This window comes from Apium graveolens, chromosome 4 (assembly GCF_009905375.1).
Source record: "Apium graveolens cultivar Ventura chromosome 4, ASM990537v1, whole genome shotgun sequence".
NCBI lineage: Eukaryota > Viridiplantae > Streptophyta > Magnoliopsida > Apiales > Apiaceae > Apium > Apium graveolens.
The window spans coordinates 255,205,489-255,218,037 of record NC_133650.1 but is presented as its reverse complement, the minus strand read 5'-3'; the positions used below and the strand labels follow the sequence as shown (position 1 = coordinate 255,218,037).

The following is a 12,549-nucleotide window of genomic DNA, read 5'->3' as shown; positions in this document are numbered from 1 at the left end:
TGCCTGGTACTTTCGTGTCACTGGGAAGAGTGCCAGGTTGATGATTGAGCACTGTATTGGCTAATTGACCGATTTGATTTTCCAAGGTCTTGATAGAAACCGCCTGACTCTTGCATAACAGCTTAAGTTCCTCAAAATCAGCACTAGTAGGTGCAGCCGTACTTCCCTGTTGAGGATATGATTGCCTTGTAGCATACTGCTGTGGTTGCTGGAATCCAGGTGGGTTAAACTGTTTACTCACTCCTTGCTGATATGGTGGCTGAATAGCATTCTGATTATTCCCCCAGCTGAAATTTGGATGATTTCTGTTGTTAGGATGATAGGTCGCTGGCACAGGCTGCTGCTGTCGCTGATAATTATTCACATACTGAACAGATTCGTTGACCAGAGAACACTGATCTGTAGCATGAGAACCTGCACAAAGCTCACAAACCATAGCTATTTGATTAACTCCATATGTAGCCAAAGAATCAACCTTCATTGATAGCGCTTGGAGCTGGGCTGCAATAGCGGTGGCTGCATCAACTTCCAGAATACCTGCTACCTTGCCTGACGTCATCTTCTGAGTTGGGTTTTGATGCTCATTTGCAGCCATCGTCTCTATAAGATTATACGCCTCAGTATAGCTTTTAGCCCATAAGGCGCCTCCAGCTGCTGCATCGAGCATGGGCCGAGATTGGGCCCCCAAACCATTATAGAAACCAGTGATCACCATCCAATCCGGCATTCCATGATGTGGACATTTTCTCAACATTTCCTTGTAGCGTTCCCAAGCCTCGCACATAGATTCAGTAGGTTGCTGCGCAATCTGAGTAAGAGCACTCCTCATAGCAGCAGTCTTTGCCATCGGATAAAACTTCACCAGAAACTTTTGCGCAAGATCTTGCCACGTAGTGATGGACCCAGCTGGTTCAGAATGTAACCAGTCTTTAGCCTTGTCCCTCAGTGAGAATGGGAAAAGCCTCAACTTGATAGCCTCATCAGTCACGCCATTATACTTAAAAGTGTTGCAGATCTCGACAAAATTCCTTATGTGCATATTGGGGTCTTCAGTTGCCGCTCCTCCAAAAGAAACAGAATTCTACACCATCTGAATAGTGCCCGGCTTGATTTCAAAGGTGTTAGCTTGAATAGCCGGATGAAGGATGCTTGACTGAATGTCATTAATTTTAGGCCGAGAAAAATCCATAAGAGCTGGATCAGCTTGAACAATACGATCTCCCATGTTTACTGGTTCTTTCCGCTCAGTTCCTGAATCCGAATCCTCAAAATCTAACTTCTCCGTAATATCAAGAACTTCGTCTGTCTTCTCAGCTGTATCTAAAGTCCTCTTGCGAGCACGAGAACGAGTTTGCATAAACGCTTGCTAAAGTACCTAAAACACAACCGGAAACAATAAGTAACTACTACGTCCTAATCACTGAGTCCTAATGACCAATGATGGTAAGTACATAAACTAAACAAATACGCCGAGTCCCCGGCAGCGGCGCCAAAAACTTGTTAGGGCGAAATCACGCACTAATATTCACGCAAGTATACGCGTTCGCAAGTAATATATAATACTTTCTAGTTCGTTCCCACAGAGACTCGGACTAAATTATTGTCTAATTAAACTCACTCACCAATGTATGATTACTTCTCAATGTTAAGACACTAACACTTAAGATTGTTGATTAAATATTAACTATAATTAACTACTTAATTAATCACTTACTTAACACTTCAAATTATCAATAATAAAACACTCATGAAATCACAACTTCATTATTACTTCCTTCAATAGCTATTGTTATTACCTTTAGCATGTGACAGTGATGATATTAATCGAATAACACGAAACTGATAAAAGCCAACTTTCATTGTACTAATACCATTCTACCAAGCATCCACAATTAAGATAGAAGTTGTATAGTCATCAATTATGTTGAGTTCCTATATGTCTACAGAAATTGACAACATAATAATTTAAGCACAAGTTATTCCTTTTGATTACATAGGGCAAATAAAACTGTTAGAGTTACCCACTAATCATGCACAACATACATGAACCTATGCTAGCATGGCAAGTTCTAAATCTCAAGATCCACCGTCGCTTCGCAAGAGATTAACACCCTATCTTATATGTTCGCGACGCACATAAGACGAATACGCACAACCAATACTAGATATCATACAATCATCACACACTAAAGTATTAAACAATTAACTAAAGAATTCCATAATAAATCCGTTGCAACCCTATGATCACGATTAGCCCATAATAGCACTTATCGTCATCATGGGTTCATATGAAATCATGATAAACAAACACAAGAAAATAATAACTAAACTAATTATATTAAAATAGAGTATGTCACAAGAGTAAATAAGTTCAAAGTAAGAAAACTAGCATCCAACGTTACAACGAAACAAGAATCACAAGAAAATATGCTTCCTCTTCGTTACGGTGTGCTAAATCGGTCTTCTTCCTTATCCCCTTCGCTCCTTGCGTAAAAACACAATCTTCTTCAATCCACACTTGTGAAAACGTTTCAAATCTACTTATATAATAGTCCCATAAAACTCAGATTACATAGAAGTGGAAACCAAACAGAAGTAGAAGTCCTGAAATAATATATTTTTTCCCCGACCCTGCGCGGCCGCTCAGCAATGCTGAGCGGGCGCTCAGACCTTTACTGGAAAAATCTGATTTTGCTCCGTTTCTTCGCCGTAATCTGCCCGTTTCTTTCCTCTCGCAATGGTGAACACATGCCAAGGCTTATTCTTGATGATTCCTCCCCCAAAATGCAACTAATACCCTGAAATGCATAAACACTAGAAAAACGCATCAAATACACAAAATACTTGATTTCAAGACACCAATTTAAGCCATTTTAAGACGTTCTAAGTGGTATAAAATGCCACTTATCACTAACGTAGGGTATTTCGACTCTGTAGGTTCTAGTCGAAGGACTCAAGAATTGATATCGAACTAAGATAACCTAGTGATCAGTCGACCAGCGTAGCGAGGTTCTTAAGCGAAGGACACGAGCATTGAAGTCAGATCCAGGATAGTCAAATAGTAAAGTAATAAAGCCGAGTATCCCGAAGTGGTTCAAGGTCAATCAGAGACAGTTGTAACGCTCTGCAAGGCAAGTACCCCTGACTATTCTTTTATGGTTCAGTGCGTATGAATATCTAAATGTTTTACTTTTGTAATCGAACAGAAACGTTTTATGTTGCGTATCCCCGTAGTTATAAATAACTATTTTCAAATTATTTTGGGGAGAAGTAACTTCGAAAGGTACTATCTCGAATGGAATGATTTACGAAATGGATTTTATATGTGTGCTGGTTAGATAAATGATTTTGAAAATGAGATAGGTACAAGTGTTTTGAAAACCGGATAAAACGGTCAGATATGGGATACATTGGGGCCAGAGTAGGCCTATTGAGGTGGCGTAAGAGGCTAATTCGGTTGCGCGCAGTATTAAACCGATTAGTACAGCAGGTTAGAGACCTAGCTGGTCTCTGAGTTCCGGAACAGGTATATAGGATGGCAGTGAGAGCCGTCCAGTGTTGATAGCCTGATCAATTGTCTTAACATATCCGTAAGTATCTGATTTGGTTTTGTGATTCTCGTAACTGAGCAAGTGAGTTATACAGCGGATTTGGAAATGAGAATGGCATGCTAGAATTATTCTCTGGTATTTATACACAGCACACTACTGATGTTATTGTTTTACAGAGCATGCTAGTTTTGATATCCAGTTTATACCTATTTTACATATTTCTAACGAATTTTAAATTCTGTTCCTATAACTGCTTTACTTTAAACTGTTTTACTTGTTATTCATATAGTGGTGCTGCTGAGCAAGCAATTGCTCACCCTTGCAGAATATTTTATATGTATTGAAGATGCCTAGGAGATTCTTGCGCGATAGTCAGGGCAGAGTTCCAGTTCCCTTCGTGTCAGACTCCTCTGAGCTGGTTGTGTTGGACCAAGGAAGGTCTGTTGAGTTGTTGTGTTAAATTAGCTGCGTCAGGACGATTGTCGTAAGTTGGTTCGTGTTAGTTGTAACCTAAATCATTCTTAAACCTGGAAAAGGTCTTGGTAAAGGGGTCGTAGATATGTATTATTAATGATTTAGATTGAATTATGATTGTTATTATTGTTGTTGATGACGTCAACTCCTGACCTTGGGGTTGAGGCCGTCACAGTTGGTATCAGAGCTGCAGGTTTGAGTCCCTGATTTAGGTTAAGAGTAGAGTTAAAAGAGTACAAGATGGTTTATATATATGTGAGTCAGCAACTCAATCAGAGGAGCGAGTTTAGGAGTTTAGTCAAGGGTTTCGGGGGTGTAACCCTGACGTTTATTGAGGATTGCCTGGAACTGCTCTAGTTTAGAGTACGTCTCATTCGTATATGTATTATAAGTAATGTCTGATAGATATTCCTAGTTTTTTCTTTCGAGAATTCGAGTCTGATTGAGAAAAGTCAGCTTCTGAGCATACCCGTGATGTGTCAGCTAAAGAGACGCCCCCGTTATTTCTAAATATCGCATTTTCTGTGTCAAGGAATGTTATGGGACTGATTATGTGACCTTGGTGAGTTCGGATAGCGTGATAATAGTTAGGGGTTGTTATGACGACTAAGTTTGGTAGTGAATGTGGATCAGAACGGGAGGTGACATCTTTGAACTCTTTTATTTCTTCCTTTAAATGTATTTTATCTCCAGAGTAATTATTTCCTATTTCATAAGTTGTTTATCTTTCTTATGAGAAAGTTGTGAACCCGAGGTAAGCTACTTAGGGCTCTGTTGATCTCCTTACAAATCAGATTCTTTCTTTTCTATTTGTGAATTTCTTACCTGAGTATTGTTTCTTTCCTTGGTGACTTTTCGGTTGATTGGGGCAAACAATGCATATGAATTGACCATTTGTCTATGTAACAAAAGGGTCTGGTGGGACGCCACCGAGTTATGTGTTGTGACCGTATGGTACTAAGACTGGCCACCTTATGTAATTGTATGGTTGCTCTCAGTCATACCTACATCTCCCTCACTGTTTCTTCTTATTCGATTCCCTTGAGCCGGAAATTTTATTAGATTTTCTATGGTAATGAATTTCTGCGATTAGATGGTCCTCGTTATTGAAAGCAAGTAAGAGTGATTGTTGAGAAGAACGAGAGTCCTATATCAGGATGTTATTTAAGAGTAATGGTAACCGTGAGAGTTCAGGATCTAAGGATGTAGTTATAGTCTCGGGAAAGGTAATTCAGTAATTGGTGAATCCCTTGAGGGTGATAAGAAATCATCCCTGGAGAAAGGTTGATTGAAATTTGGACTAGGGTGCCTAGAAGAGTCCAGTGTTCCTTAAGTTGACTTAATTTATCAGTTTGTTCTATGTAATTGGTGGCTGATATAGCCAGCCAAGTCTCGTAGTATATCAAATTAGCGTGATATGGTAACTGAGTAGTGATGAGAAGTTAGTTAGTTGATGTTGTGTTGAGGAGCAATGCTATGGTGATTAGTTTCTTTATAACTCAGTTTTCCTGTACTGTTGTTGATTCTGCTACTGTCATCGTTGCTATAGTTGCTAGTGCTGTTAATCTAGATTTCTATTATAAATGGACCCTGATATTAAGGACATGGGTATTTGGATTGGGCAGTATTTTTCTGATACAGGAAGATGCCACCCAAGAAAGCTACCCAGTCTAAAGAAAATAGTAGTAGTGTTGTTGTGGGTCCAATTATAAATGAAATTATGGATTTATTATGCCAGCAGTAAGGACAATAGTAGCAGTTAACCCAAAAGGTTCAGCAGCAGCAAAGAGTGGACCAAAATGTTAATTGTAAATCTTTCCAGAATGTTAAACCCCTGAGTTTGAAGGTGAACCTAATCTAGTGATTGCGGGAGCATGGTTAGAAGAGAGAGAGAAAGCTTTCAACCTTGTCCGAGTAAGTGATAATTTTAAGAATGAATATGCAAGTTATTTCTTGAAAATGAAGCGAATTATTGGTGGGAGTCAACCCGAGCGTTAGAAGGAGAAGGCCCTGTTCCATGGGCTAGGTTCACTGAGTTATTTTTGGAAAAGTATTTTCCTGACTGTGTGAGGAATCGAATGGAGATTGAGTTTCTAGAACTGAAGCAAGGTGACAGATGTGTAGCTGAGTATGAGGCTAAGTTCGCAGAGTTGACTAGATTATACTAGATTATGTGTGCTCTGAAGCTCAGAAGGCAAGGAGGTTTCAACAAGGATTGAAGCCTGAAATTCGTAGTGGAGTGGTGGCATTGCAATTCAAGACATATCCTTCCGTAGTTCAGGCCGCCTTAGTAATTGAATTTGGTCAGAAGTTAGCCGCTAGAGAAACATAAGGTAAGAAGCGAAAGATTGATGATATGAAAGAAGTATTAGGTCAAGAAGGATCCAGCCAAAAGTCTCAGAAAAAGGTTGGAAGAAGTAAGAATAAAGAATTTAGAGGGAAAAGAATTTCTTTAAACATGATTAGTAATACCTCAGCCAGCTCTAATCAAGCCAAGTCGGTTAAGTCGCCTATATTGGAGTATAAGCAATGTGGTAAGAGGCATGATGGAAGGTGTAAGGTAAATGCTAAATGTTTCAGGTGTGGACAGAAAGGACACTACGCGTCAGAATGTAAGGTGGAAAACCCAGGAGTCATCTATTACCATTGTGGCAAGGTGAGGCATGTTGCCAAGAACTGTAGAAGTGCTTCTCGAAATAGCATGGGAGGTAGTGCATCGAAAGGTTTGACATCCAGTATAGCCAAGACTAAGACTTGTAATATGATTAAAAGTTCAGCTGCCCAAAACTATGATAAAGAACCAGGGAAATGATTGATTACCAGAAGAAGCAATATAAGAAGTTCCTCCAATCATATGAGAAAAGGAGTAATAAGTTAAGAATATGAGGTAGATTCCCCAGGTGCAAGGATACGAAGGAGAAAATATTTAAGCTGTGGGGGAATTTGAGTAATGAATTAATTCCCTGGGGTCTTGGAGGCCAGTGGAACGAAATAATTAGTTCGATAATTGTAGAAGTTATTGAAATAAGGAATGTGAGCATACCAGATATAGCCCATTGGGGTGCACCAGTGATGTTGTTGGAGAAGAGGGATGGAATTATGAGGTTGTGTATCGATTATTGGGAGTTTAACAAAATGACGAATAAGAATAAGCAACCCATATTAAGAATTAATTACCTATGTGATTTAATTCAAAGAGTGTGTTATTTCTCAAAGAATGACATAAGATCCAGCCTGAGGACATATCAAAGATTGTGATGAGAGTGGGTTATGAATGTTACAAGTTCTGGTGATAATATGTGGAGTAATAAGAGTATCAGCTAACTATAAGGAATTAAGGACATGGTGTATAAGGAGTATTTGGATGGTATGAAGGTATTTATTGATAACATCCTCGCCCATCTAAGGGTTAAGGAAGGCTAAGTTGAACACTTAAATAAATGTCTGCAAAAGGTTGAGAAGTAGCAATTGAATACTAAGCTTCAAAAGTATGAGAATTTGATCAAAATTGATTATGAGCCATGGTTGTTTAAGTGACTACCCACCAAGAAGGGTCCATTCAGGGATAAATGTCTTGAGTAGAAAATAAAATTGAATATTATTAAGATTGTTGAAGAGTTAGCGGGAGAATGGACGAAGTTAGGAATTGAAGATTCAAGTACCTGGAAGTAATGAAGAGTAAGTGTATGAGATCACTTTTCAATCAGAAGGAATGTGAAGAATCAAGAAGTGTTAAGAAGAAGTTATGAATCAAGAATTGAACGTGATTAAGATTCCTGAGGATTTTGAAAAGAGTGAAAATTGGAATTCGAATGTCGAAAGGTGATATAAAGTGAATATATGAAATTACTTTCTAGCCTAGACGGATGAGAATGAGTAAAAGGTGTTTGAATGTTGGAACTAGGTTGAAAATGAGTACTACTTATCATCTTAAGATGAAGGGTCAAAGTGAGAAGATGATTCGGACAATATAAGAAATGTGGAGAGTATATATGTTGGGTTGACAAAGGAAATTGAAGTAATCACCTACTGTGAATTGAGTTTTCTATGTTAATATTTATCATGTTAGTAAGAAAATGTTACTTTACGAAGGGTGTATGGACATAAGCGTGGGTCCTCACTCTATTGAGATAAAATGAGAATAGAGATAGTGTTAAGTCCTGAACTAATTCAGTACATCCAGAGTGTGGTGGTGTTGACTCAGAAAAGAGTTAAAACGGCTCGGGATAGACAAAGAGATAAAACGGATTTGCCTCGAGAGAATATGAATATATAGAATGAGGATCGGGGTATAGGCGAAAGTTTTACCTTGAAAGAGATTGGTTAAGTTTAAGTAGGAGGGACAAGTAGAGTCCTAAATGTATTGAACTGTTAGAGGTATAAATAAATATAAGTAAAGTTGCCCATTAGTTGATGTTGCCGCTGCAGTTGCAGTATATGTATATAATGTGTTCTGCGTATTAATATTAAGGTGATACATATCTGATTCGAACCAAGTCGTTGATTAGGAGCCAATGGGCTCTCATCCAAATTTGTTATGCGCGGAGTAATCGATCCAAATCCTATATCGTTAAGAGCGAGTCCTTAGTAATGAGTTTATATCCATATTGAGTATGCTTTGAATAAATCCTTGAGTCGAAGAGTTTACTTTAGAATTAGAGTCAGATATGCTTGACAAATATCCTCACTTGTTTAATTAGATCAGATTCTGAGGACAGAATCTTTTTAAGGGGGGAAGGATATAACGACTCGTGTATTTCTGTATTATTTAAATACATAATTATGGAATTATTAAATAAAATATGTGTATTGGTTTTGACCACTATGTGTTGTTGGATTATTATTTATGTGTGATTTATGAGGCATAGGGTCGTTCGTGTAATTAATTACGGACTTGTATTGAATTGTTTTCACTTTTAAAAGTGAATTTAATACAAGTTTATTTGTATAAATATATTGATTATCTCTAAAATTGTTTTTATGACTTTATAATTTCAATAATTATTTTTAGGACTTTATAAAATTGAGAAATCAGTATTTTATCAATTATTAAGCCTTGTATGATTTTCTGATTACATTTATTCATAAAATCTGTATTTAATTCCTGAATTCTTTAAAAATTATGGAACTCATATTTATTTAAGTTGGGAATACTCCGGGAATTTTAAAACTATTTCAGGAATTTTCGGGATTAATTTCGCCCGCGTGTTGATTCGTTTAATCGATAAAAGCGGCTATAAATGGCGTTTCAGAAATTGTTTTAAAATTTCGAGATTTACGTTTTTATTAACTTCAGGATATTTATAACATTTTAAGACTGTTTCCGTAATTTTCTGAATTCAATTTAGGTGCGACTCGGTTCGCTAAAATTGAATTTCGGGTTCAAAGCACGTTTTAAAAACAATTTAAAAATTTGTTTGAAAATTTATATTTTATTAGTTTTCAATTATCTCGAGAATTCTTAGCTATTCTCGCAATTTTTGGGTTATGTCTAACCATGCATTGTTTATTAAATCGTTAAATTGCGGAGTCGGATCAGGATAATGATCGGATAAATATTATTGTTCTTATCTCCTTATCTCTTATCCTTCTTTTTCCCTCATTTCCTGCCAGTTTTTTTTACTCATTTCCTTTGCCGTTTCATCTGGAATCTCTCTGATCAGTTTCTTCCGATCTCTCAGTAACTTTCTCTCACGAAATCTCTCCCTCTCACGAATCTCTGCTTCTCTGGTTTTGGTTCTTGTTTCCCTTTCTTCTCCCTCGTTGCTGCGGTAAGGCTTGTTTTCCGGCCATTTTTTCCGGATTCTTGCTTGGCTTCAGTGATATAAACCTCTAATTGTATATATACATATATGTATGTGTACTGTATATGTGTGTAGTGTGTGTTAAGTGTGTATAAATATGTGTGTGACTTAACCAGTGTGTGTGTGCGCTGTGGGGATGTATTGTGCGTGTATATACCCCTGTAATTGTGTTGTGTCTGTTCCTGTTGGTGGCTGGTTGTTTGCTGCCTTCTGTTTCATGATCATGTTCTGTTTTTCCGATTAGCGCGTTGATAAGTGGCATTTTATACCACTTAGAACATCTTAAAATGGCTTAAATTGGTGCATTGAAATCAAGTATTTTGTGTATTTGATGCGTTTTTCTAGTGTTTATGCATTTCAGGGTATTAGTTGCATTTCGGAGGAGTAATCATCGAGAATAAGCCTTGGCATGTGTTCATCATTGAGAGAGGGAAGAAATGGGCAGATTACGACGAAGAAATGGAGCAAACTCAGGAATTTTCCAGAAGGGTCCTGAGCGCCCGCTCAGCAATGCTGAGCGGCCGCGCAGGAAGCTGAGCGCCCGCTCAGCTATGCTGAGCGGCCGCGCAGGGTCGGAAAAAAAGATAATTTATTTTAGGAATTCTATTTCTGTTTGGCTTCCACTTCTATGTAATCTGAGTTTATGGGACTACTATATAAGTAGATTTGGAGATGTTTTCAAGAGAGAGGATCGTGGTATTACGCAAGGAGCGAAGGAGATAAGGAAGAAGACCGTTTTAGTACACAGCAACGAAGATGAAGCATATTTTCTTGTGATTCTTGTTTCGTTGTAACGTTGGATGCTAGTTTTCTTACTTTGAACCTATTTACTCTTGTGACGTACTCTGATTTAATATAATTAGTTTAGTTATTATTTTCTTGTGTTTGTTTATCATGATTTCATATGAACCCATGATGACGATAAGTGCTATTATGAGATAATCGTGATCATGGGGTTGCAACGGATTTACTATGGAATTCTTTAGTTAATTGTTTAATACTTTAGTGTGTGATGATTGTATGATATCTAGTATTGGTTGTGCGTATTCGTCTTATGTGCGTCGCGAACATATATGATAGGGTGTTAATCTCTTGTGAAGTGACGGTGGATCTTAAGATTTAGAACTTGCCATGCTAGCATAGGTTCATGTACGTTGTGCATGATTAGTGGGTAACTCTAACAGTTTTATTTGCCCTATGTAATCAAAAGGAATAACTTGTGCTTAAATCGTTGTGTTGTCAATTTCTGTAGACATATAGGAACTCAACATAATTGATGACTATTCAACTTCTATCTTAATTGTGGATGTTTGGTAGAATGGTATTAGTACAATGAAAGTTGGCTTTTATCAGTTTCGTGTTATTCGATTAATATCATCATTGTCACATGCTAAAGGAAATAACAATGATTATTGAAGGAAGTAGTAATGAAGTTGTGATCTCATGAGTGTTTTATTATTGATAATTTGAAGTGTTAATTAAGTGATTAATTAAGTAGTTAATTGTAGTTAATATTTAGTCAACAATTCTAAGTGTTAGTGTCTTAACATTGAGAAATAATCATACATTGGTGAGTGAGTTTAATTAGACAATAAATTAGTCTAAGTCTCTGTGGGAACGAACTAGAAAGTATTCTATATTACTTGCGAACGCGTATACTTGCATGAATATTAGCGTGTGTTTTCGCCCTAACAAGTTTTTGGCGCCGCTGCCGGGGACTCGGCGTATTTGTTTAGTTTATGTACTTACCATCATTGGTCGTTAGGACTCAGTGATTAGGACGTAGTAGTTACTTATTGTTTCCGGTTGTGTTTCAGATACTTTAGCGAGCGTTTATGCGAACTCGTTCTCGTACTCGCAAGAGGACTTTAGATACAGCTGAGGAGACAGACGAAGTTCTTGATATTCCGGAGAAGTTAGATTTTGAAGATTCGGATTCAGGAACTGAGCGGAAAGAACCAGTAAACATGGGTGATCGTATTGTTCAAGCTGATCCAGCTCTCATGGACTTTTCTCGGCCAAAAATTGATGACATTCAGTCAAGCATTCTTCATCCGGCCATTCAAGCTAACACCTTTGAAATCAAGCCGGGCACTATTCAGATGGTGCAGAATTCTGTTTCTTTTGGAGGAGCGGCGACTGAAGACCCCAACATGCACATAAGGAATTTTTTTGAGATCTGCAGCACTTTTAAGTATAATGGCGTGACTGATGAGGCTATCAAGCTGAGGCTTTTCCCATTCTCACTAAGGGACAAAGCTAAGGACTGGTTACATTCTGAACCAGCTGGGTCCATCACTACGTGGCAAGATCTTGCGCAAAAGTTTCTGGTGAAGTTTTATCCAATGGCAAAGACTGCTGCTATGAGGAGTGCTCTTACTCAGTTTGTGCAGTAACCTACAGAATCTATGTGCGAAGCTTGGGAACGCTACAAGGAAATGTTGAGAAAGTGTCCACATCATGGAATGCCTGATTGGATGGTGATCACGGGTTTCTATAATGGTTTGGGGGCCCAATCTCGGCCCATGCTCGATGCAGCAGCTGGAGGCGCTTTATGGTCTAAAAGCTATACTGAGGCTTATAATCTTATCGAGACTGTGGCTGCAAATGAGCATCAAAACCCAACTCAGAGGATGATGCCTGGTAAGGTAGCAGGTATTCAGGAAATTGATGCAGCCACCGCTATTGCAGCACAGCTTCAAGCGCTGTCAATAAAGGTT

At 38.1% G+C, this 12,549-nt stretch overlaps 2 non-coding genes across 2 annotated transcripts; one reads left to right on the top strand and one right to left on the bottom strand.

The window, feature by feature from the left end:
• The first annotated feature begins 725 nt into the window (after nt 1-725).
• Nucleotides 726-832, top strand: LOC141722599 (small nucleolar RNA R71). Its single transcript, XR_012575610.1, has one exon. It is a non-coding gene; the product is annotated as a small nucleolar RNA R71 (small nucleolar RNA).
• An 11,357-nt stretch (nt 833-12,189) lies between these two features.
• On the bottom strand, nt 12,190-12,296 carry LOC141722735 (small nucleolar RNA R71). The gene has a single exon (XR_012575739.1). It is a non-coding gene; the product is annotated as a small nucleolar RNA R71 (small nucleolar RNA).
• Between the last annotated feature and the right edge of the window lie 253 nt (nt 12,297-12,549).